General features: G+C 40.0%; 1 long non-coding RNA gene across 3 annotated transcripts in view; it reads left to right on the top strand.

The window, feature by feature from the left end:
- The window catches only part of LOC116859016, a 188,998-nt gene that overhangs the window by 145,013 nt on the left and 16,572 nt on the right, over positions 1-27,413 (top strand). For all 3 annotated transcript variants that reach the window (XR_004381072.1, XR_004381070.1, XR_004381069.1), the window contains one exon: positions 1,125-1,276. This is a non-coding gene — a long non-coding RNA (uncharacterized LOC116859016). The remainder of the gene's footprint in view (positions 1-1,124; positions 1,277-27,413) is intronic.

The following is a 27,413-nucleotide window of genomic DNA, read 5'->3' as shown; positions in this document are numbered from 1 at the left end:
ATATGTGTCTTAAGATGATTTAGCCCCCTAATTCAATGCTACCTACTAGCCCATCCAACTATAGCTTTCTTTTTTCTCTAAGTGCTATGGCCACCCATGGGAAAACAAATAAATATTGAGAATTAAAAAGACATTTTTTCTTCCAACAAATAAAGACCAGAGCATCTCCTATTTTCAGTGTAGAATCAGTGTGAAATTAAGACGCTCACACTAAGAGAACAATAGAAGCTACCCTGGGGAAAATGAAAGATGACAGCCATCCAAAGCAACAGAGGGACTAGAAGTCCTTCATGGTAGAACCCAGCACGCAGCCCTTCCCTCCAAAGGCAGGCTCTGAGTGCAGGAGCCTGGAGCAGGGGCGGGGAGTGTCCGAATGTCCTGCCCCTCCCCCTGGGGAAGCCAGGGTCGGGTTTGCAGTTATCACCACTCACAGCAGACAGGCAGCTTCCCTGCCAGGCCCACTCTTCATTCTCAGTGGGCTTGTTCAGCTCCATTTCCTGGAGAGAGCATCTCCTCACAGTAACTTCTATCACATGCTGTGAGCTTGCCTACGTTTGGGGCATGACATATTGATTTGCGGCACAATTATGTGGCCTGTCAAGGGACGACCAGAGAATCCCGCAGATGCTTCCCTGCAGATTGCCCTTTCCAAACTCACTGTTTCATAGACCGGCAAATCCCAGTGGAGTAAAGAGTTTAACACCAATGTGAATTTTCAAAGGAAAAACATCAAAGGTGTTTCCTCTTCCTCATCTTCTTGTTCTCCTAAGTGTCTAAGTATAAGGCAAGAACAAAGTGAGGAAGGGAGGAAACAGAAAAATAGGGACAGGACCTAAACTACAGATGCAGCCTCGCACAGGTAGCAGCAAGAAAGCCATGGTTCTGTGACCTCATAGAACACACCCGACCTTGGTCTTTCTCAGTCTGCCATAAATCTCAACAAATAAACTAGAAAGTTATTCTTTCCTCAGGGTCCTATAGACTTAAAAAATATCACAGTTTGCTGAATCCTGGAAACATTAGTACTGCGAATGGCACAGCCCAACACAGTTGACAGGGCCAAAAGAAAGCAAGTCAGGTCTTGGTTTCTAATTATCATTCTCTCCTTAATTTTTAATTGGCAGATCACTGTACAGGAGTAGTTCTCTTCATCTGTAAGAATGGACATGGCGAGTGCATTCCATAGGTATGGAGAGAGCGTGTGGGGGCATAAACTAGAGTTGTGTGAAGAATACATTCCATTGGGTGCATATCTGGACCATGAAGGATCGCTCTGGTGAGTCCTATGAAAATGTGGTGGTTGTATTTCTTACTGTGAGGACTTTCAGTGTATAAAATTTAAAAGGGGTGATAAACTAGACTGCTTGCTGCTGGGATATGTGCATGCATGTTTTTATTACTCCATGTAATTCTGAGAGCCTCATAAGGTTTTGTACAGACAGAGAGTTTAAATTATACCATTATGGTCTCTCTTCACCTTGACCTTAAATCTCCTTCATTCCCTCGTGAGGCTGGTGTTTGCCATATCCCCATCCTGTCTGTCACGCGGCATAGCACTCTCTCTCTGTCTAGTGCACCCTGGTCTCACAAAGTGAGGCCCCTTCATTCCACGTTTTCATTTAATTTTTATTTCATTTTTAGTTAAAGATAGAGTTGCATTCACTTAATCCTGTTTAGGTTTGCCCAGTCTTCAACTTCAACCTCCCCCTCATCTGCAGACTGCACGCTGTCTCCCAGCTGCCTTCCACTGACATGGGCATGATATTAGGAGGCAGGTCAGAACACTACAGTTGTCACAGGGCATCTTTATTCAAAGGTGTCTGCTCTTGGCTATTTGGACCTGATATATTTCAGTGTATTCCTGGTATGTGGGAGCATTTAAGTTCCAGAGTGATCGATGTCATATGATTACATAAAGAGATAATTGATTTTTAAATAAGTTGCTACATTTTTCTTTCTTTTCCTTCCCTTCCCTCCCCTTTCTTTTCTTTTCCTTTCCTTTCCCTTCCCATCCTCTCCTATCCTATCCTCTATCTCTCTCTCTCTCATTTATCAGTACTAAGTTGGCTCCTCTTCAAACATCCATGTCATACTTGGTGAGCACGACAAGGGGCAGAGAACTCTGCTCTGGTGGACTCTGTTGCATGAGAAAAACTCATTAGAAATAGAAATGTGGGGGAATGCCTCCTTGTCCTTACTGTCCCTGAGCTGTCCTGCCTAGCAGGTGCCACCTCCTACTCAATTGCAAACAAGAGGCTCACAATAGTTCTCCAGCAGCAACTCTGTTGTCATTATCACCAAGTGAGGTTTGGAGCCAGGCAGCCCAAATGCCATTCTAAGTTTGTAAAACATGCAAGGATACAGGGGTGAGTCTGCAGAACTCAGCACACGTGCTCTGAAAACAGGGAGGAGGCCCCAGGCAGAACTCATGAAAATGGACTGTGCAGGAAGTCCCTGAAAAATAATGAGAACCAGGTGGATCTAATCATTTGAGAGAGGGAAGGGTGATGATCTTGAGCAGATTTATCCTCTTGATTCATCAGGTCACAAGGCCCGACCGCATTCTTTACAATATCTGTTGACCCATGCACCATCCCTTTTTTCAGTTCATATGCTGTTAGCTTTTTTTTTTTTTTTTTTAACATACTGTTTTAAGACTCACTTGGCCACCTTGGAGAGACAAACACCATGAACCATTTCACAGCTCAGCTTTCTAAAAATAAGCACATGCAACTATGTGAAATTATTCTGAGTTTCTAAAAAGCAGGATGAAAAGTACAAAAAGTATGAGGAGTGAAGGGTTGTCCTATTACCTTATGTACACTGCCACAGTGAAAATTCTTGCCATTTCACCATTTCGGTGGCTTTTGTTCCATTTGCAAAACTAACTAGCCCCATACATATAGTCTTTTGATTTATGGATGTATTTTGTCAACACTTTCATATTTTTGAAATCAGGTATACATTGCATAATTAAATGAAAAGCAACCTGCCAGTTCCCAGAAATTTAAGTTCTCCTTTGTGGTAATTGCCTGAACATGTATCAGTGTAAGCATGTATAAAGGTAGCTGTCTGGGTATTGCCGCCTCCAATAAGATGTTTGCTATTATTGTGCCACCTGTGGTTGAATTTCATTGAGAATTGTCATTCATTAATTGCCATATGAAATACCTTAAAAATTACTACAATCTAGCAGGGAAATGAGAAGTTATTAAATGCAGAAGGTTGTCATCTGCCAGATGGTTTAGAAACAGGCAGTGGGAACCACCAATCGCTCAAAATAGAGCACAGATTTTCCAAAGCTTGGTTTGGAATGACATGACACATTCAGGTGCTAGTTAGGATTATCACCAGGGGATTGATTGAGGCCAACAGCTTCTGACTAAAGTTTGAACGAAATTGCTGTATTCTTAAAATGTTGAAGTCAGTTAAACAATAACAACTAACCACCTAGCAAGTTTAACAAGATAGGGGAAGCAGGTAAAAACACACGGATCTTCAGGTACTCCGAGTAAGTACACATGATGCTAAGAATTTCAGCGTTATGATTGCAGGTTATAATAGATCTAGAGTAAGTTTTACAGGTGTTTTAGATCAATGATACATCTTCAAGTCCTGTGGAAACAACAGAATTGAATGAGAGAATTCATTGATAATACCATGGTTGATAGTGGGAAAAACGACAAGATTATAATCTCACTTTTACTTTGGCACTGAACATGAGTTGGCAATGTTTTCTTTGGGCTATGACTGAGAATATATTTCTTTTGCTGTGTCTTTACATTCATCTCAGTAGAGCTAATTGAACTTGAATACTTCTAAAGACCTGTCTTACTCTTGCAGTGATGTCCCATGCTTTGGTAAGTAAGCACAAATACTACAGGTTCCATTTATTTGTTGGCCTCACTCTTTCTTAGGCCAAGCAGCCAGAACAATTCATGGGCATAAATTTCATTTAAAAAAAAAACTTGGTGCCATTGTTGAGGAGAAGATGCAATCTTTGGCCACACCTCTCATTTAAAATATATGTCTGGAGTACTGTGCCATGGCTCCCAGCCCATTTGCCCTTATGTAGGATGACCTACAGTTTCAATTTGCCTGGGGCAGTCTCAGTGTGTGTCTGTGGTCCAAGTGTCCCTTCTACTTGAACCTTTTTCCAGACAAAAGCATCCCTTATTGGATAGTAAATAATACAATCACTCTACTCATGCATAACATGCTAAGGAGACTAAAGAAAAAAAAAAATTCTCAAGAAAACAGATGTCAGTCCACTCAAACTCCTCACATGTGTGGAGTCTACCAACTACCCAGAGAAAAATCAATACCAGTCTTGCACATCGTTCTGTCAAAGCAAAGAGCATCAATATAAAACCCAGCAGTATCCCCAGGACATGGCTTTAGTATATCCTGATCAAACATTTGGTGACAGAACATGTACCTTGTTGTATGCTATGTGGAATTCAGGTTAGTGGACAAGGAAAATTACCATGTGTCATTATGCAGGTACTCCTTCCTCACAAAGCTCAAAGGTGCAACCTCAGCCTGACTGTGTGCATATAGGCCTGAGAACACACAGCCATCCAGGAGGCTGAACGTGGTGTAATCACGACTCACTCCCTCCTTCAGATGACACATGTTGAAAAAAGGCAGCAACAGAGTGCAAATCTGGCATATTCCTGCCTAAGGACACTAAGTGTGCAGAAATGCAAGGCCCACATACATCTAACAGGTATTCTTGGAAAAGATGACATGCTTTGTTCTACTTAGAAGTATTAAAACACTCTGCTGTTAACAGTAATATCAGCGAGGTATCTTGTACAATAGTTCATTTCTAAATGGAAACTCTTATCTAGAGTAGCTAGAAAACTCAAGTACAGAAAACTAATCCAGGCTTCTCTGATGGAAAGAGAGGAGAAGAAGAGTGCAGGGCCTTCATATTGCTTCAGGAGTTTCACTTCTCTTAGGGATCACATCACTTGACCACATTGTCCTTTCTTTTAATGCAAAAGTAAATTTAGGTACCACATTCCTGGTTTTTTGTTCCTAAGGTAATTTCATTTGTATACATTTACTTTCTTTTCTAGAGCTTTGTTGTAACATTAATTAGATTGCATAATTGTTTTCAAGTTTTTCTTTCACTTTTACCCTGTTACCAGTTATGATAATTGGAACTTGAAATTTTTATGCTCCTGGCATATTTTAGATGTACCAGTTTTGTTTAACTGGGTAGCTGATGTTTGAAGAAGGCAAAGAGATTGACTGCCCCCTCTTCCCTCTGGAGAAAAATCTGGATTGCGAATGGGGCTGAGCGTCCCAGCCTCCCATATACCCTTAGATCATGGTTTTTATGAATTGCCCAGATCGAGATATGTTTCTTTATGAGGAGAACTGGAAAGAAACAGACAGGACAAGATGGGCAGTTTTGTCAGTCTAAGACACCTCAGGTTTTTGGGTCTCTCCCTCCCCTCCCAATCCCAGATAACCCCACCCTCCACATCCACCCCAGCTTGGCATTTTTAATGTCTGTGGGATTTTCCATTTCCTGTGTGGCTGATGCAGAGCTATGAGGTATCCACTGGTGTCCTCATGACCTGAAAGGACTTAAGCATGAAATCCAGGAAGGGACTAGAGAGACAGCTCCTCTCTCTTATGTACTGAGAAGCCATTTTACAGCAGAATAAAATTAGATTCCCTCAAAGGACTTTTTAAAACCCAGAATTCTAGTTGGCAAGATTGTTGTAAATTTTCCATTTTCCTCTTTGATCCTCAAATAAGCATGCAAGATAGGGAGGCCTGTATAATCCCTTAAGATCATTTCAATTTGAAGATGTATTGACACTCATAAATTTTCTACTTGGTGACTTTTCATTCAGTTGAGCATCTGATTATGCTAGATAGTTTTGATAATGCTGTGCTTTCCATATAAACCTGGGATTCATCTTTTTAAAAGTAATTTCAGACTTGCAAACCAGAGCCAGCATATGCAGAACTAAACAAATTCCTCGTGTCTGGTTAGCTACAGTCCATGCTGAGTATGTTCTCTGCACATGTTAACAAAGAACTCAGTAGGTTTTGAGCTGTGGTTATCTGCTAGTAGGCTCTGCACTGTATTGCTGCTAAACAGGAGACTGGAGGGCTATTTTCCAAGAGAGAGGAGACAAGAACAGAGAGAGAAAATGGCAAAGGAATTCTTCCTCAGAGGGTCATTATTCCAGATGTACCACATTCCTTAGCATAAGACTTGCTTCTTTCCTCAAACATTAACTCATCTTGTTTGATGTAGCAGACATTCCAAGTTAGGGTTTTTCAACATCAGCACTATCAATTTGTTTATGTTTATTATTATTATTATTCTTGGACTTGCACCTTGTAGACTGTTTAGTAGCACATACACCCCACCGCTACCCATGCCAGTGGCCTCTCCATCCAGCTGTGACTATCAGAAATGACTCCAAATACCACCAGGGCATGTATAGTAACTGTGGGCTGTATAGAGCATGGTGAGAGCACAGAAGACAGATGAGGACAAACTAAAGGAGCAGGATGACCTGGGCCATAGAGGCAAGAAAGTGTGGTATGAGAAAAGGGTTGGTGTGGCTGGCATCTATAAGTCAGGGCTACCTGTGGTGAGGGAGAAAGGTGAAAGAGAGGCAGGCACCAGACCATGGAAGGCCAGCTTCTTCTCTTTGCTCCTTGCGAACTAAATTTAGCTCATATCCACACCTTAGTCATGCCATTTAAAAAACCTCACATAAAAGATTATTTTAAATCTTGGCAGCAGAATCGTAGCAGCATTTTTGTAGAAGATGAATTAAGTCATATTTATGGATCAAGTTTATTCTGTTAGGGCCAAGTACATATAGCTGAATTATTTTTTCCTAATATTGGTAGTGCATTCTTTGAAAACTACTTGGAATATGTTCATATCCTCACTCTATCATAAATCCTTGCTCCAAATATTTTTTTTCTCAACAGGTGCATTGGCATCCATGTTGATTTCTAGCTGCGCTTGGTCTTACATCAAAATGCTGGCTTTGTCTAAGCAAGTCTGAGAGAAGAGATTTATCCATCTGCATTCTATTTCAGGCAGAGCCATTGACTCAGGGAGTGAGACACTTGACCTACTTGTGGCTCACTTAAGCCCAGCAGGAGAGCTGCAAAAGTGGGGCCTCTGATTCTAATAGCATCAGCACTGACATTTCCTGGCAAAAGGAGATTTAAATTTAAATAGAATGGGACTCTAGCATCATCATTTTGTTACCTTCTCTTGGGTGAGTTAGTCCTGTGAAAGTTTTGTTAAAGCAAATGAAGTTTTAAAACCCACGATAAATTAGAGTCTATTGAGATTCTGAAACGATCTTCCTTTTCTTTCCACAAAAACCAAATGTCTGCTGGGAATGTGGTGTCTCCCTTTGGTCTCCTTCTTTGTTGAAGCATTTGGGAAAATTCCAGTTCACTTCCACATACACTTACGGCATCCCCTCTGAGCTAACCATTGGATCTTGAATACAGCCTAATGAACGTAAGGTGAATGAAGACCTGATACACTGAAGAAAGAAGCAGATCATTTTGAGTCAGTGTAGTAAATGCATGTCTGAGGGAAAAACAGAAGGAAATAACTAATCTATTGGGAGTGGTTTGCAGTAGAGAATCTGTAGGAGGGAGAGGCAAGGCATCCTAGAAGAAATACTCTTTGCCTGTGCAAAGTTGACAGGTAGCTGCCAGGTAACGAAGAGGGGCAGTTGTTCCTGCAGAGAGGAGAGCAAGAACTAGCAGATAGCAGTGAGCTCAGAGGATGGAAGCAAGAAGTGAGGAAGGCATGAGGGGCTGGGAATGAGGCCAGCAGCCCCCTCAAAATGAATGTGGACTGTATCCCATATGTGCTGGATCATAATATGATAAAATCAGAGTTGTTTTTTTTGTTTGTTTGTTTTTAAGATTTTATTCTTAAGCGATTTCTACACCCAACATGGGGCCCGAACTCACAACTCCAAGATCAAGAGTCATATGCTCTTCCAACTGAACCAGCCAGGCGCCCCATATGGGTATTTTAGAGAAATCACTAGTAGCTAGGTGGAAAATAGGTTTGAAAGTGATAGAACCACACGTAAGGAAACTAGTTAATGGTTTGTCATAGTTGTTGAGGTCACATAAGTCTGTACTTATAAAGTGGCAGTGGGTTTAGACGGAATAGCTTTGAGAAACACTTAGGCAGGTTGGCTTGGTGACTAAATGAGCTTTAAGATCTTAGAAACTATTATTAAGAGGAAAGATGGAAAGTGTATATCTTAAGGACACATTGAAGTTATTATAATTGTTCCACCTGCAAATAACCATCCATGATTTTTGATGAACACTCAGTCAAATAACTAGGAGTTAAAATAAAGTAACTTGAAATGGGGATGGGGAAGGTGGGCAAAGTTGGGAAAGAAAGGATAAGAAAACATAAAAATAGGAGTAGAAGGCGAACTTAAAGTAACTTCCTACTGGTGCTATAAATATGATTTTTACTAGAATTGCCAAAGAAAGAAGCATAGAGCACATGTGTAAAGTTTGCTCCTTCTTTAAGTGAAATAGTCTCATGTCTGCTGAAGAACTATGGGCATGGTAGTGCTTGATACATGATCATTGACTGTAGACCTAATGGAAGGAAGGAGAGTAGGGAAAGGAGAGCAGAGTAACAAGATGAAATTATGCCCACAGGGAAACAGGCTCAGTAATAACAGGAATGCTTGAAGAAAGATTTAAAGAAACACTTCTCAAATAATGATGATCAGACCCTGAAAAATCACAGTAGCCTCGGTGAAGTGGTCAAGAGCTGAGATCCTAGAGCCCTACTGCCTTTGTTGGAATCCTGAGTCTACAAGTTAATAGCTCTATGAACTTGAGCAACTCCCTTACCTACTCAGAGGCTCAGTGTCCCCGTATATAAACCAGGGGGGACAGTTGGAAGAGTACCTGTATTATTAGCCTTCGTGAGGATGAAGTGTTTGCACATATAATGTGCTTAGAACAGCAGCTGGCACAAAGAACAGATCTGGCACAAAGCAAGATCTATTAATATGGACTGTTTTATTAATAATATTCTTAGAGCTGAAATTGGTTGAATATGGCAGTACTTCTAATTTTTTGATTGTTTGGGAGTCAGGGGAGGTGCAGATTCCAGTTCTTTGAGACCACGCTAGTGGTTTTGAGGTTATCATTCTAAGGAATTGATTTATAAGCAAAGTCACCTGACAGTCTTGCCCATGACCTCCAGTCACAAGGTACAGATATTTTGAAGTGACAGGCAATCCACCAAGAATGTAGCTTACTCACAGTAGGGTTCATGATGCAACAGAGGCTGCCTGTTCTTCTATAGGAAATCTACTTCCTTTCCAGTCATTTGGCAACTGCAGGACAGGGAATGGTTGGGACGCATTGTCTATAAGTGCCTCGGGTTTCTGAAAAGATGGTGTGATACTCCTCTAAAGAGTCATTCAGAATACAATTACCATATATTTGTTGAATTGGACTTAGCCCAACTTAGCTCAGTATCAAGAAAAGGAGATCATTTTTGGCAGCTGCAGACAGAGTACAAAATATTAGGACATACAAGACCAATTTCAATTCCATGGCATGGAATCTGCAAATTATCATTTGCTTTTGAAATGAGCTACTGGCTGAGTCCTGGAAATGGCTGCCAGACACATGCAGAATGACCCAATTCAAAGGGAATATTTTTGTACTGAAAGATTGAGGACATAAGTGTTTGCTTTACTGAGTATAATTGTCTTAAAGGAAGCAATGATGGGGAAGGAAAGCAGCCATTTTGCAGCATTTACAATCCACAACACAAGGGAAATTGTGCTTTCCATCTAATGCTCCCTTTTAAACATAGGAAAAACAGGAGAATACACCTTTCCAATGGCAAATTGCCTTAGCTGATGCATGCCTCGATTAATACAATTAGAGGAACACCTTCCAATAGTGAGATTTTCACAAAGAACCAACTGCTTGTTTTGGCACACGTGTAAGTAAAGGCGTTGATCGAAGATGTCATTTTTGCCTGTTGACTGCGCTCCCACCTTCTCCCAAGTACTTGCCAACTGTGATGCCTTTAACTCCTAAAAGCCAGTGAGTTCCAGTTAACTATAAAATGTCACATCCTTCTGCATTTCACTGAAGCTTTAGGGTATGTGTGCATGTGTGGTTTGATTTGTATTTGGTTTAAAGTAGCATCACGTAGAGTACCTTCTTTTAATATGACTGTTATCTTTTAGATAGGGGGACTATTGCAGGGCAGAAAAGGGAAAACTCAAGTGTGTGTGTGTGTGTGTGTGTGTGTATTGTCTGTGCAGCGTATGTTAGGCACTCCCACAGACTATCACAACAAAGGCATCGTGTACAATTAAACTACCTCCCAGCACTTACATTAGACTGCTGTTTTGCGATAACTAATCCTTATTCTAAAGCATGCAACTACGGTTTTCCCCTCTATTAGGGCTCTTCTCTTTCCTTCAGCTCTGTGTCCCCTCTTCTTCTCTCACCCACTAGCCCCGCAAATTCCTCCATCTTATTTCTACGCCCTGTTTTCAGTATTCTTTGAACAGGGATGGTTAAGAAGTATTTGCTAATTTTACAGAGCATTTTACAGAGCTTTCCAAAGTCTAAGTGATAAATAATGCCTATTTAGATCCACATCAGGCCCAGCACTTTGCTAAGGAATAATCCTTAGGCTCAAGGTGTTTACAGACTGCAGAGAAAAATGAAACATATTTGAATCACAAACTCTGAGAATTGAAAGAAGCTGAGAAGCTATGTGATCAGCTTTCTTACTCTGTGGAGGTAATCTCTCTACAACATAGTGATAAACTGTGACTCAACCCAGGCTCCTGGGGTTCCTAGGCTGGGGAAATGACTGACATTGATCTAGTTAATGCACATTTCTCTTGAATCATGGGATAAAATTGGATTCTCACACTTTTTCCCACGGGCCCTAGTTTTGCTAAACTGATTTTTCTTCTGTATGTGAGCTCCTCAAATATTAGAAGTTTTCTTTTAATACCAGAGGTACATCCTAGACTTTCTTCTCACTCTGTCCACTTCCCTAAGCAATCTTACCTGTGTGTGGTTTTATAACTTTCAGTATCATGGCGACTCTCAAATGTTTCTCTCCAGCTCAGTTCTCTCTCTTGAACATCAAGTCTGAGTGTTCACGTACTTGCTCTCTATGTCTCACAAGTCCCTCAGATTCTGTGGTCTTCAGCATCTCCCTCTGGTCCCAAAACTATCTTCTTTCTTCTGGGTCCCCTGTGTTAATGACACCCTGACCCACCTACGTGCTCAAACCAAAGAGTCGTCTTTGACTCCTTATTCCCTCTCCTCCCAGGAAAGAAGCAGCCACTGAGGCTTTTTAAACTCAATTGACATAATAAAATGGATTTTTTAAAAGAAAAATTCATCTGTAGTAGTATTTCAAATAGTTTAGAAATTGATGGAATTAACATAAGAAAAGCAGAGCAAGAAAGCAGATTTTGTAGGCAGTAATAGAGAGGTGAATGGATGAGTGTTTGAAAAAGAGATTGGAAAAATAAAAGCAGAAAGAGATAACACATTATAAAGAAAGAAGCAGTAGGACAATTAATGTATTATATAATACAGTGATTTAAATTAAATCTGATTTGTTTAAAAACAGGGTGCAGAATCATCTACTTGAAATCTTATCATTAGCTAGTTAGCATGTTTTCTTCTGTGAAGAACTATCATTCATAGTCAACAACTTTTCATGCTCTGCTTCTAATTCTCCCAGGGATGGGAGATTTAAGAATGCATGAGTAGTGTTTTGCTCTTGTTTTCTGAGGATTTATACCAGGTTATTTTCTTCAGGGAGTGACTGGAGAGAGTCCCAGGCTAGTTTATGGGAAAGAAACTTCAGTGATACTAATACTTCACTTTGAAGATAATTTCATATGCAAATAATTCTCATGGGTAGGAAATTCTGTCACGTATTTAAACTATAGCTTTCATGAGACTACATAATTACTGTGAACAAATAGCATTGGTTAACTTTGGGTGGGGTAATAATGATGATCCCTAATAGATGCATTATATTTACTAAAGGAGTCCTCAAAGCGGTATACAACAAAACTAAGGGCTGAGAATATTTTACAAGCTAAGAATAACAGAGTGGAGCTTGGTTGTTAATTGGTGTTGACAAGACAGGTACCAACTGGATATTTTAATTGTTGGTTGACCCTGCATTAGAAATAGGATTAATTCCCAAGGAACTGAAATGTAGCTGAGATGAGTTGGAAAAGACATTTTCACTTCTTTGAAGAGCTGGGATTTGGGATTATTCTAACATTACATGCTCCATGCCTTGCAACATGAAAGTACAGTGTAGAATAAAAATAATGTAGCAACAGATAAATCAGAGGGGCCAAACCTAATGGGCATTTCAGGATACTACTTCACACTTTTAAGATGAGTTATTATTTTGACAGCTAGCTCTAATATAACAAGAAAGGATCCAGAACTCAATAATCTTATTTTTATTGAGAATATCCTATAAACTATCATAGGGCCAAGTGCTATGTGAAATGTGAACATTTGAATGATGCTCTAAAAACCTTTGATGTGAATTATTTTATTTGGACCTCATGACTCTCCTACAAAGTAGTTAAAGCAAATATTAGAAAATCCCAGCAAATATTAGAGAATCCCAATCACAAATGAATAAAAGAAGTTCAAAGAGTCCTATAACTTGCCCAGAACTCCAAAGTCAGTAAGTGGTGACATAAGGACTTCCAATTGGATATTCTTTGCTTTTCTCTGAAGAACCTACTCTATCCCAAGCAAACCAAGATTAACCCTTAACAAAAAAGTTCAAATGTTAATTTAGCATTTAAAATTGAGACACGACTCTGGAAAATAGTATGGAGTTTCCTCCAGACATGAAAAATAGAGCTACCCTATGACCCAGCAATTGCACTACTGGGTATTTATCCCAAAGATACAAATGTATTGATACAAAAGGGCATCTGCACCCCAATATTCATAGCATCAATGCCCACAATAGCCAAATTATAGAAGAAATGAAATGTCCTTGGATAGATGAATGAATAAAGATGTGGTCCATATTTACAATGGAATATTACTCAGCCATCAGAAAGAATGAATACTCACCATTTATATCGACATGAATGGAACTGGAGGGTATTATGCTGAGCAGAATAAGCCAATCAGAGAGAGACCATTATCATCTGGTTTCACTCATACATGGCATACAAGAAATAGTGCAAATGATCATAGGGGAAGGGCGGGAAAACTGAATGGGAAGTCATCAGGGAGAAAAACCATGAGAGATTCTTAACACTAGGAAACAAACCAAGGTTTGAGGGAAGCAGCAGTTTGGGAGGATGGGGTTAATTGAGTGATGGGCATCAAGGAAGGCTCATGATGTGGTGAGCCCTGGGTATTAAAGCAAATGATAAATTATTGAACACAGCATCTGAAGCTAATGATGTCCTAGATGTTGGCCAGTTGAATCTAAATTAAAAAATAATAAAACTGGGACATAGGAAATAGAGGAATAAGAAAAATAACAAGGCCAAATATTGTTAGCAGTAAAATAATTTTAATGCAGTGGTTCCAGTTCTGGTTTGGCTCCAAAACCTACATCATTTCCTCTACAGCACTCTAATCAAACCTAGGGTCATAATTTTCAGTCCTGCTTTACCTTATTCATATCACTCATTATATTTGACCATAACTGGTATGTCCCTGGTATTCTTCCCTGCCAGATTCTGAGATCATCATAGAAGTGGTGGCTAAGTGACTTATCGAAGGACACACAGTTGAATCTGACGGTACAGGGATTTGAAGCAGAGCTGACAGAATACAAAACCCATGCTCGTAACCACTACACTTTTTAATGGAAGTCAGTAATCAAATGCAAACGTGATTTGTTTATGAAAATTCTCCAAGGATTTTTTAAAGATTTTATTTGTTTATTTGACAGAGACAGCGAGAGAGGGAACACAAGCAGGGGCAGTGGGAGAGGGAAAGGAGGCTTTCTACTGAGCAGGGAGCCTAATGCAGAGTTCATTCTCAGGATCATGACCAGAGCCACCCAGGCACCCCGTGACTTGTTTATAAATGCTACAGAAAATAAAGAGTTATTTTGTGCTTAAAAAGAAATGAATCCCGCTGGATTCTCTTTAATAATATGTGAATAAATATATTCAGCCATCTTAAATTCTTAATCAGTAAACTAACTCATACATAGATTCTGCATTTACTTAGTGTAGAGATTATGCCCACTATTTGCCTTCAGAAGTTGACAAAGAACTTATATTCAAAAGGTGATATTTATTATTTATCTTAAAAAGTAATTGAGATTGAGCCAGTTTAGGAAGAGGGAAGTGAAATAAAACAAAACTCCAGAATAGAATATGATAAATGAAAGATAAATGAAAGCCAAGAAATTCATTTGTTCAGCTGCCTATTTTAAACTTTGTATAGAGACATAACCAAAGGTGGGTTTCTTTTTCTTATATAAGACGTGGTCTAGAAGTAGGCAGACTCAGGCTTTTACGAAGGTGTGAAATGTCATAAGTGGTAGGAAGTTATTCGCAATGTGAGACTTTTGTCTTCATGTGCTCAAGATGGCTGCTGAATTGCTAGGCATCATGTACACATTTCAGGCAGGAAGAAGGGGGAAGGACAAAGGGCAAAAGAAAGGAGACCAAATGCATCTGTCCCTTACAAAATACTCAAAAATCCCTATAAGATTTCTACTGATGATATGTTGGTCAGAAATATGTACCTTGCCACTTCTGCTTACAAAGGAATTTAGAAGATTTAGTTGGGTATGTGGCTTCAGTGAACAAAGTTAGGCGCTATCATTCAGGAAGATAGTAAAAATGGATATAATGGAAACAAGCTTCATTATTTCTCATAGAAGGACATTAACAAAGTTATCATTATTCACAGACAATAGGTTCATGCGATCAAAATCCAAAAGAACCTATAGAGAAACTGCTAGAACTAAAAATCCTTAATAAATAAATAAATAAATATATGTATGTATATATGCGTGGGGGGGTATATACCTGAATTTCTATATACCAGCAACAATTTTAAAATATATTTACAAAATATCTACAGTAGCAACAAAATTTATTTTATACCTAGGTATATTTATACCTACCTATTTTATACCTTAATTCATACATCTAATAAAAGAAGCAGAGCTTATGGAGAAATATGTAAAAAATTTAAAAACATAAATACCTAAATAAATGGAGAGCTATATCACATATCATTTTATAAAGATTCCATATTATTGATAATAGTAATTCACTCCAAGTTAGTCTGTAAATTCAAAACAATGAGATGGTTTTGTAGAGCTTTGTTTTATATGGACAGAAAACTGTCAAAGCTGATCATCAAATCCCCAAGGAATTGTATTATGTTTTTCATTTTACAAATGTTACTGATTTTAATGCAGTCAAATCTGTCATTCTTTTCACTTAATGGTTTGTGATTTCTATAATTTTAAATATATTCTCTGCCACCCTGAGGCCATAAAGATAGTATCTATGTAACTTTACAGAAGAATTTCTTTGCTTTCAGTCTGAACTGTGATTTCATGGCAGTTGGTGCACACGTTCTAGATTATAAGATGGAAGTCTACAGAGCATGTAGACAGGACCTGTCTGCTAAATGCCCCTTAAGAACTTGTGAGTAGAATAAAATGCAGCTGTTCAGAATGAGGTTCATGTGCTTGGTTGAGGCCGCCAACATCAGTCCGTGCCAGCAGAGCAGGAATACCCCAATATATGTTTGGGTAGTTTCAAGGAAACGGATTCACAAAGATGTGCTTTGGAAGAAGCTCTTCCATACCCCTCCAACTCTCCCTGGGAACTTTCTTTGTCTTAAAGTATTCCTGAATTGGGACTTATTCTACCAGTTCCCATTTTAGTTTTTAACAGGTACTTGCTTTCACCTTAGTTTCCACAAATAGTGCTTTTCTTATAATCCCTTAATATTTATCTAAGACTCAAATATGGGTTTTTTTTTAAGATTTTATTTATTTTAGAGAGAGAGTACATGAGCTGGGGGAGGGGCAGAGAGAGACAATGAGAGAGAATCTTAAGCAGGTTCTTTGCTCAGCACAGAGCCTGATATGGAGTTGGATCTCATGACCCTGAGATCATGACCTATGCTGAAATCAGGAGTCAGATGCTTAACCATCTGAGCCACCCAGGTGCCCCAAATTTTAGCCTTCTTCTTAAATAGCTTCCTTTCCTGGGTCTCTGAGAGATACAGAGCTCCCTTAACAGTTCCATCTTGACTTCTGGTGACAGTTATGGAAACAATGGCTACGGAGGCTGTTACTAAAACCTCTTCAGAAGCTTCCAAGCTCCTCTTTGGGAAACACTGCGGGGCAGAACAAAGTCTCAGCAAGTTTGATGAGAGTGGTTTTTTCATTTTCCCCTACCATGTTCCCCAGCACCTATCCCACACTCTGCTTCCACCGCCTCAGGCCTCCCCACATGCGGCTCTCAGCACCCACCTCTTGTCACCATGCCCTGGTCTAGCCCTCCAGTCCCCTTGTCTGGCCACCGGGCTCCACCTGATATGCCAGTCTCCATTGATGAGGGGCGCTGGGTAGAATGGGCTTCTGTCAGAAATCCTGCTCCTCCTCCTTCTCCTCAATATGTTTGCATTTTAAGAGGAATTTTAATCAGTCCTAATCCAAATAACCTTAATGTGTATGGTGAGGATAGAATATCTCCTTCAGAGGAGTTTTTGGGAGGCTAACATCGGATCAGGTTATGTGACAAGTTTGTGGAAAAGAACAAAGCCCTAGGTGGATTGAAAGAAGGATTGTTTTTCTCTCTGTCACTGGCAGGCAAATGAGGGAGCTCTTTACTCAGACTTCTTTTATGTCCCTTAAGGTACATCCATTAGGTGCTATCTACTTTAAGCACAGCTGAGAATGCAAGGTGGTACTTGGGTTCCAGGAAAAGTGTAGCAATAAGTAAAACCAAGAAGGAAGATAGGACATGAGATCTATGCTGAGAGGCCTTATATAGAAGTTTGGGTAGGATATTTGAGAAAATTGGCAGTTTAAAAAAAAAGAAAAAGATTTTATTCATTTGAGAGAGAAAGAGAGCATGAGTAGGGGAGAGGGGCAGAGGGAGAGGAACAAGCAGACTCCCCCTGAGCAGGAAGCCTGATGTAGGCCTCCATCTAGGACCCTGGGATCATGACCCAAGCGGAAGGCAGATGCTTAAGTGCCTAAGCCACCCAGTTGCCCCTCTGCATGGTTTTATACTATAGATTACTACAGATATAAAAGAGGTCACCCAGGGGGCACCTGAGTGGCTCAGTAGGTTAAAGCCTCTGCCTTCGGCTCAGGTCATGATCCCAGGGTCCTGGGATCAAGCCCCGCATCCGGCTCTCTGCTCAGTGAGGAGCCTGCTTCCTCCTTTCTCTCTCTCTCTGCCTGCCTCTCCGTCTACTTGTGATCTCTCTATCCATGTCAAATAAACAAATAAAATCTTAAAAAAAAAAAAAAAAAAAGGTCACCCGGGCAACACGTTTAGGGAGAGCAGGGAAATGGCCTCAGGGCTGGGAGCTTGGGAAATATGCATAAGTGAGGATCAGGTCAAGCAAGAGTCTGCTGCAGAGGAGGTGGGAGAGAAACAGGAATCATGTCACTACCTCTGTCTCCTATATTTACTGGCACTTTCTATATGCTAGAACTTAAGTTAATCCTTTTGCATGCATTTTTTTACCCTATCATTACAATAGTGCTATAAGATAGAGATTATTATTATTATCTCTAAAACATAGACAAAATTTAGAGTTAAGTAATATACCCCATCCACAGAGGTGAGAACAGTCCTATGGGAATTCTATGGCAGATTAAGCTCTTGGCCCCCCCTTATATGTGACTCCCTGTATCCATGCCCATTACTATTTGACTCTGTAGCCCTTCCTGTGGAGACAGAATGTACCTCCCCACCTTTCAACTTTGGGCTCAGCTATTTGAATTTTATAGTCAAAGGAATGTGGGCAGAAATGACAGTGTACCTGTCCCAACCCAGGACTTAGGAGGCTCGCCATGCTCCCACTTGCTCTCTTGTGTTTCTGGTATCACTCCCAGCCTGCAGGCCTACTTAGCTTGCATCCTGGAATGATTAGGCAGGGAGTATACCTGAGTTCTGATTGCAGCTGGCTGGACCAGCAGCTTGAGATACACTCGCCTAGCATACCTAGTCTAGATCCGCAAACCCCCCCGCCCCCCCCGCCCAGCAGAGGCACGGACATATGACTAAATCATCTGAGATAAACAGAACCATCCCAGCTGATGAATGAGAAACAAATGCTTATTATAATCCATCAAGAGTGATGGTTGTTCATTACCCAGCGTTTTTGTGGGAAAAGATAACTGATATAGAAATGAACCCAGGAAGTATGATTCTAGAATCCTGTGCTCCTGTCTGACCTGAGTGATGTCAGGGATATCAGAGGAGTTGCATTTCAAGAAAGAAAGAGTATCCATCATGGCCAAATGCTGCAAGGTTGAATAAGATAATTATAAAACATAGCATTTCAGAGTACTGTCTCCACAAATAGGTTTGATTAAAATGTGGTACCTCAGCCAAGCCACAGACAAACAGCAGGCACAGAAGTTTCACACAAGAACAGTCAGGTGACAGATAAGCAGATGTCTGCGGAAAGAAAACTCCATTTAGACAACTGGCAGATGGGATACTGTGGCTGCAAGCACCGCATGCCTTTGGCATGGCCATAGATTCCAGCTCTAATGCTGAAACACCTGGTAAAGAAACCTTGGGGGAGGCAGCTAAGTAGCACCAGATGTAGAATTCAGGCATGGGTTCATTTGCTGTACCTTAATGCTGCCTAGAAAATCCACCTTTGGTAAAGAAGATCCATGTTCATCATCGTAGAGAGCAAGGCATAAACATAGTAAAGCCATTTAGGTCTTCTTAGTCTTTTCTTTTTATTAGTCCATCATGTTATCAGATATAGTAATATAATGATGGTTTCGAATTTACTATAATTTTTTTTAAATTTAGTAAGTTTGTAATTAATTTAAGACATTGCCAAAATAGGTAATTTCCTTTTGATCTAGAGGGAATATATGCATATTTGGTCTTAACCAAGGCCAGATCATAGTGGAAAAACAAACAGAGAATATGTCAGGACACTTGGGCTTAAGTATTGGCCAGGTCACCAAAGAGCTCTGTGGCCTGACTTTACTCCCTGACTTTATATAATATCTCATCTATGAAAGAGAACAAGACAATCGTAGTAGTTGCTTCAAACTTGTATTACTTATGCAATGGCTTTTCAACTCTAAAATTACAGAAAGTTAATAACTATAGCATTGAATTCTTTGGACTAAGTAAACTTCTTAAAACATTTTACTGGAAGAACGTGTGAATTTATAAGGATGTTTATAATTCCTGATTGAGTTTATACTACAAGGAAACTTCCAGCCGAAAGAGACCAAAGAAAAATTTTAAAGATTTTTTTAAAATTTATTTATTTCACAGACAGAGATCATAAGTAGGCAACCCCTCCCCCGGGTTGGGGGGAGGGAAGCAGGCTCCCTGCCGAGCAGAGACCCCCAATGTGGGGCTTGATCCTAAGACCCTGAGATCATGACCTGAGCCAAAGGCAGAGGCTTTAACCCACTGAGCCACCCAGGTGCCCTGCCAAAGAAAAAATTTAAAAATGAAACATTTCATCAGAATTTGAACTAAGGAACTAGGACAATGCCTTATCACAGAATTTTGGTTTGATATAGTGGATTTAAAACAATATCAAAAATGACTGATTCACAAGTCCTTTTTTCCATGGGAATGGGAAAACATTGTAGAGAATAAGTAAAGGAAGTCCTGGGAATGGGAGCCCTGGAAGAATATTCCAGAAAACCTTACTTGGAGAACTTGGCTGAGTCCTAGAAACACTGGAAAATCAAACATCACTGTAGTAGGAGCCTCTGCCCACCATGGATTTAGGAGCAAGCTGAGTGTCCAGGAACAGGGCTTTGAGAGAAAGCAGCAGCTCTACCTAACAGACACCTTGAGGGGAGTATGAGTTTTCAAAAAATCCAGCTTCTCAGTGGAGTCAGGAGCTGACTCCAACATGAGACTTCACTTTTTGAAATGAAAAGGAATCCCCTGATCTAAAGAGGAAGGGGCTAGAGGTGATTCTGTACGTTGAAAGAGGAGTTTCATTTTACTCAGAACTGCTACAGGTGAAGAGCAACCAGAAACAGCTTCTGCTGGAGGGAGAGCGAGGCCAGTGCTGCCTGTGGCTGAACTTCCTGTCACTGTGGCCAGTTACCCCTGACCTCGTTTAAAAGGAACACTTTTAAAGCTAGAGGCATCCCTGATACGAAACAGAGTGAAACAGACTTCAACTGGAAGTCTACAGCATCATGAAGGAAGTGCCCAAAGACATAACCACACTTTGTAACTGAAGTAGAGATGAGGCCAAATTGAAAGAGACAGAAAGCTGGTCCACAGTGCAGCAGTACCAATGAAGAAAGAAAACCGGATGAAGAAAAATTGTCCTCCTCCAGCTCTAGCCCCCATCCCTGCCAACATGTGCCTTCTAACTACCAACACCAAGCTTTGAAATAGTAAAATAATTTTTTTCCTTAACCTTTGTTCAGGATTGGAGGTTAATTTCTAGAAGGAGCACCCTGATGAAGCTCAGAAAAACCAGGAAGAAACCCAAGGACCACTGGTAGAGTTTGTTTTGTTGCACCTTCCAAATAGCCCAGAGAGGCTGGTCCTTATTTAAGAGTGGATAAGCAGAAGAATAAATAAATACCACCATTGAGGTCTGAAGAGCTTCTGCAACATGAAAGGATACAAATGTGGCATGGAAGGACCAGGTAAAGAGCCTACTTCTGAAGATTCACTCCAGGAAACAGAAGAAATTTGTTTAAGTAGAAAATACTTGGTTTTTTTGAAAAATCTTTAAGAAAATATGGTACAATGAAAAGGAATGTGATAAAGGAAGGACTTTAGGTAAACTGAGGGCTGACAGAGCTAAAGCAAAGGTTTAAAGGGTACAGCTACTGAAGAATTAAATTAATATTAAAAACAACAGTTTATTTGCATAAAATTGAATTGTTGGTAAATACTGTTTTGAAAATAGTCATGTTTCAGAAAAAGATAAAGAGATGAGACCATCAGAATATGATAGAGATAACAAAAAAGTACAATATAGAAATAATTTTTCTAAAAAGATTTTAGAGTAAATGGCATGAAGGTAATACTTAAAAGTGTGAGAGAGGGGTGCCTAAGTGGCTGAGTTGGTTAAGTGTATGCATTCTGATCTGGTCATGATCCTAGGGTCCTGGAATTGAGCCCTGCATCCAGCTCCCAGCTGAGGAGGGGCTTCTCGCTCTTCCTCTGCTTCTTGCTCTCTCTATACCTACCATTCGCCCTGCTTGCACGTGCACACTCTCAAATACATAAGTGAAATCTTAGAAAAACAAACTATGAGATAATCATACCTCCCAATCTGAAGAAACAATTATTGTGTTGAAGGGACTCTCCCTATCATCAGAGGGGAAATGAAATAGAGACATCTCATACAGAACATTAGATACAACAAATACCCCAAGCAATACAAACAATAGATGAATACTCAGAGTTTGAAAAGAAAAGATTAAAATCTAAAAATCTTATATCCACTCAAGGTACACCTCCTGTATAAAAGCAATGGAAGGGGGCAGGAATCAAGATGGCGGAGAAGTAGCAGGCTGAGACTAGTTCAGGTAGCAGGAGATCAGCTTGACAGCTTATCTAAAGATTGAAAACACCTACAAATTCAACGGGAGGTTGAAGAGAGGAAGAACAGCAATTCTAGAAACAGAAAATCAACCACTTTCTGAAAGGTAGGACTGGCGGAGAAGTGAATCCAAAGTGATGGGAAGATAGACCGTAGGGGGAGGGGCCGGCTCCCGGCAAGCGGCAGAGCAACGGAGCACAAAATCAGGACTTTTAAAATTCTGTTCCGTTGAGGGATATCGCTCCAGAGGCTTAACCGGGGTGAAGCCCACGCGGGGTCAGCGTGGCCTCAGGTCCCGCAGGGTCACAGAAGGATCGGGGTGTCTGAGTGTCGCAGAGCTTACAGGTATTAGAACGGGAAAGCTGGCTACAGAGAGCCGAGGAGTGAGCTCTAAGCTCGGGGTTACCTTGAACTGGTTGCAGGCTCGGTCAGCTTGGAGCGCGGCCGGAGACCAGGGTGACGGGAGTAATTGGGCGCTGTTCTCTGAGGGCGCACTGAGGAGTGGGGCCCCGGGCTCTCGGCTCTCCCGGACCAGAGACTGGGAGGCCGCCATCTTCATTCCCATCCTCCGGACTCTTCGGAAAGCACTCAGGGAACAAAAGCTCCTGAAAGCAAACCCGATCGGATTACTCAGCCCAGCCCCTGGTAAGGGCGGTGCAATTCCACCTGGGGCAAAGACACTTGAGAATCACTACAACAGGCCCCTCCCCCAGAAGATCTACAAGAAACCCAGCCAGGACCAAGTTCACCTACCAAGGAGTGCAGTTTCAATACCAAGGAGAGCAGCGAAATTCCAGAGGAAGAGAAAGCAAAGCACGGAACTCATGGCTTTCTCCCATGATTCTTTAACCTTGCAGTTAATTAAATTTTTTTTTCTTTTTCAATTTTTTTCCCTTCTTCTAAATATTTTTAACTTTTACCCTTTTCTTTTTTTAACATTTTTTAACTAGTTGATCTAATATATATATATTTTTTTCTTTTTTATATTTTTTTTTATTTGTTTTCTTTCTTTAATTGTTTCTTTTTTTTTTTTTTTTTTCCTTTCGGAACCTCATTTTATCCACTTTCTCCCCCCTCATGATTTGGGATCTCTTCTGATTTGGTTAAAGCATATTTTTCTAAGGTTGTTGCCACCCTTTTAGTATTTTACTTGCTCCTTCATATACTCTTATCTGGACAAAATGACAAGGCGGAAAAATTCACCACAAAAAAAAGAACAAGAGGCAGTACCAAAGGCTAGGGACCTAATCAATACAGACATTGGTAATATGTCAGATCTAGAGTTCAGAATGACGATTCTCAAGATTCTAGCCGGGCTCGAAAAAAGCATGGAAGATATTAGAGAAAACCTCTTGGGAGATATAAAAGCCCTTTCTGGAGAAATAAAAGAACTAAAATCTAACCAAGTTGAAATAAAAAAAGCTATTAATGAAGTGCAATCAAAAATGGAGGCTCTCACTGCTAGGATAAATGAGGCAGAAGAAAGAATTAGCAATATAGAAGACCAAATGACAGAGAATAAAGAAGCTGAGCAAAAGAGGGACAAACAGCTACTGGACCACGAGGGAGAATTCGAGAGATAAGTGATACCATAAGATGAAACATTAGAATAATTGGGATTCCAGAAGAAGAAGAAAGAGAGAGGGGAGCAAAAGGTATATTGGAGAGAATTATTGGAGAGAATTTCCCCAGAATGGCAAAGGAAACAAGCATCAAAATCCAGGAGGTGCGGAGAACCCCCCTCAAAATCAATAAGAATAGGTCCACACCTCAGCACCTAATAGTAAAATTTACAAGTCTTAGTGACAAAGAGAAAATCCTGAAAGCAGCCCGGGAAAAGAAGTCTGTAACATACAATGGTAAAAATATTAGATTGGCAGCAGACTTATCCACAGAGATCTGGCAGGCCAGAAAGAGCTGGCATGATATATTCAGAGCACTAAACGAGAAAAACATGCAGCCAAGAATACTATACCCAGCTAGGCTATCATTGAAAATAAAAGGAGAGATTAAAAGCTTCCAGGACAAACAAAAACTGAAAGAATTTGCAAAAACCAAGCCAGCTCTACAGGAAATATTAAAAGGGGTCCTCTAAGCAAAGAGAGACCCTAAAAGTAGTAGATCAGAAAGGAACAGAACAATATACAATAACAGTCACCTTACAGGCAATACAATGGCACTAAATTCCTATCTCTCAATAGTTACCCTGAATGTTAATGGGCTAAATGCCCCAATCAAAAGACACAGGGTGTCAGAATGGATAAAAGAAAAACAAAACCCATCTATATGTTGCCTACAAGAAACTCATTTTAAACCCGAAGACACCTCCAGATTTAAAGTGAGGGGGTGGAAAAGAATTTACCATGCTAATGGACATCAGAAGAAAGCAGAAGTGCCAATCCTTATATCAGATCAATTAGATTTTAAGCCAAAGACTATATTAAGAGATGAGGAAGGACACTATATCATACTCAAAGGATCTGTCCAACAAGAAGATCTAACAATTTTAAATATCTATGCCCCTAACGTGGGAGCAGCCAACTATATAAACCAATTAACAACAAAATCAAAGAAACACATCAACAATCATACAATAATAGTAGGGGACTTTAACACTCCCCTCACTGAAATGCACAGATCATCCAAGCAAAAGATCAACAAGGAAATAAAGGCCTTAAATGACACACTGGACCAGATGGACATCACAGATATATTCAGAACATTTCATCCCAAAGCAACAGAATACACATTCTTCTCTAGTGCACATGGAACATTCTCCAGAATAGATCACATCCTCGGTTCTAAATCAGGTCTCAACCGGTATCAAAAGATTGGGATCATTCCCTGCATATTTTCAGACCACAATGCTCTGAAGCTAGAACTCAATCACAAGAGGAAATTTGGAAAGAACCCAAATACATGGCGACTAAACAGCATCCTTCTAAAGAATGAATGGGTCAACCAGGAAATTAAAGAAGAATTGAAAAAATTCATGGAAACAAATGATAATGAAAACACAATGGTTCAAAATCTGTGGGACACAACAAAGGCAGTCCTGAGAGGAAAATATATAGCGGTACAAGCCTTTCTCAAGAAACAAGAAAGGTCTCAGGTACACAACCTAACCCTACACCTAAAGGAGCTGGAGAAAGAACAAGAAAGAAACCCTAAACCCAGCAGGAGAAGAGAAATCATAAAGATCAGAGCAGAAATCAATGAAAGAGAAACAAAAAAAAACCATAGAACAAATCAACGAAACTAGGAGCTGGTTCTTTGAAAGAATTAATACGATTGATAAACCCCTGGCCAGACTCATCAAAAAGAAAAGAGAAAGGACCCAAATAAATAAAATCATGAATGAAAGAGGAGAGATCACAACTAACACCAAAGAAATACAGACAATTATAAGAACATACTATGAGCAACTCTACGCCAACAAATTTGACAATCTGGAAGAAATGGATGCATTCCTAGAGACATATAAACTACCACAACTGAACCAGGAAGAAATAGAAAGCCTGAACAGACCCATACCCAGTAAGGAGATTGAAACAGTCATCAAAAATCTCCAAACAAACAAAAGCCCAGGGCCAGATGGCTTCCCGGGGGAATTCTACCAAACATTTAAAGAAGAACTAATTCCTATTCTCCTGAAACTGTTCCAAAAAATAGAAATGGAAGGAAAACTTCTAAACTCATTTTATGAGGCCAGCATCACCTTGATCCCAAAACCAGACAAGGATCCCATCAAAAAAGAGAACTATAGACCAATATCCTTGATGAACACAGATGCAAAAATTCTCACCAAAATACTAGCCAATAGGATTCAACAGTACATTAAAAGGATTATTCACCACGACCAAGTGGGATTTATTCCAGGGCTGCAAGCCTGGTTCAACATCCACGAATCAATCAATGTGATACAACACATTAATAAAAGAAAGAACAAGAACCATATGATACTCTCAATAGATGCTGATAAAGCATTTGACAAAGTACAGCATCCCTTCCTGATCAAAACTCTTCAAAGTATAGGGATAGAGGGCACATACCTCAATATTATCAAAGCCATCTATGAAAAACCCACCACAAATATCATTCTCAATGGAGAAAAACTGAAAGCTTTTCCGCTAAGGTCAGGAACACAGCAGGGATGTCCGTTATCACCACTGCTATTCAACATAGTACTAGAAGGCCTAGCCTCAGCAATCAGACAACAAAAGGAAATTAAAGGCATCCAAATCGGCAAAGAAGCAGTCAAACTATCACTCTTTGCAGATGATATGATACTATATGTGGAAAACCCAAAAGACTCCACTCCAAATCTGCTAGAATTCAGTACAGGAATTCAGTAAAGTGTCAGGATATAAAATCAATGCACAGAAATCAGTCGCATTTCTCTACACCAACAACAAGACAGAAGAAAGAGAAATTAAGGTGTCCATCCCATTTACAATTGCACCCAAAACTAAAAGATACCTAGGAATAAACCTAACCAAAGAGGCTAAGAATCTATACACAGAAAACTATAAAGTACTCATGAAAGAAATGGAGGAAGACACAAAGAAATGGAAAAATGTTCCATGCTCCTGGATTGGAAGAATAAATATTGTGAAAATGTCTATGCTACCTAAAGCAATCTACACATTTAATGCAATTCCTATCAAAGTACCATCCATTTTTTTCAAAGAAATGGAACAAATAATCCTAAAATTTATATGGAACCAGAAAAGACCTCAAATAGCCAGAGGAATATTGAAAAAGAAAGCCAAAGTCGGTGGCATCACAATTCCGGACTTCAAGCTCTATTACAAAGCTGTCATCATCAAGACAGCATGGTACTGGCACAAAAACAGACACAAAGATCAATGGAACAGAATAGAGAGCCCAGAAATAGACCCTCAACTCTATGGTCAACTAATCTTCGACAAAGCAGGAAAGAATGTCCAATGGAAAAAAGACAGCCTCTTCAATAAATGGTGTTGGGAAAATTGGACAGCCACATGCAGAAAAATGAAACCGGACCATTTCCTTACACCACACACAAAAAGAGACTCAAAATGGATGAAGGACCTCAGTGTGAGAAAGGAATCCATCAAAATCCTTGAGAAGAACACAGGCAGCAACCTCTTTGACCTCAGCCGCAGCAACATCTTCCTAGGAACATTGCCAAAGGCAAGGGAAGCAAGGGCAAAAATGAACTATTGGGATTTTATCAAGATCAAAAGCTTTTGCACAGCAAAGGAAACAGTTAACAAAACCAAAAGACAACTGACAGAATGGGAGAAGATATTTGCAAACGACATATCAGATAAAGGACTAGTGTCCAAAATCTATAAAGAACTTAGCAAACTCAACACCCAAAGAACAAATAATCCAATCAAGAAATGGGCAGAAGACATGAACAGACATTTCTGCAAAGAAGACATCCAGATGACCAACAGACACATGAAAAAGTGCTCCATATCACTCGGCATCAGGGAAATACAAATCAAAACCACAATGAGATACCACCTCACACCAGTCAGAATGGCTAAAATTAACAAATCAGGAAATGACAGATGCTGGCGAGGATGCGG

The sequence above is a fragment of the Lontra canadensis genome, unplaced genomic scaffold (genome assembly GCF_010015895.1).
Source record: "Lontra canadensis isolate GAN:19392208 unplaced genomic scaffold, GSC_riverotter_1.0 scaffold4, whole genome shotgun sequence".
Classification (NCBI taxonomy): Eukaryota; Metazoa; Chordata; class Mammalia; order Carnivora; family Mustelidae; genus Lontra; species Lontra canadensis.
The sequence above is the reverse complement of the archived record's forward strand: the minus strand, read 5'-3'. Positions and strand labels throughout refer to the sequence as shown.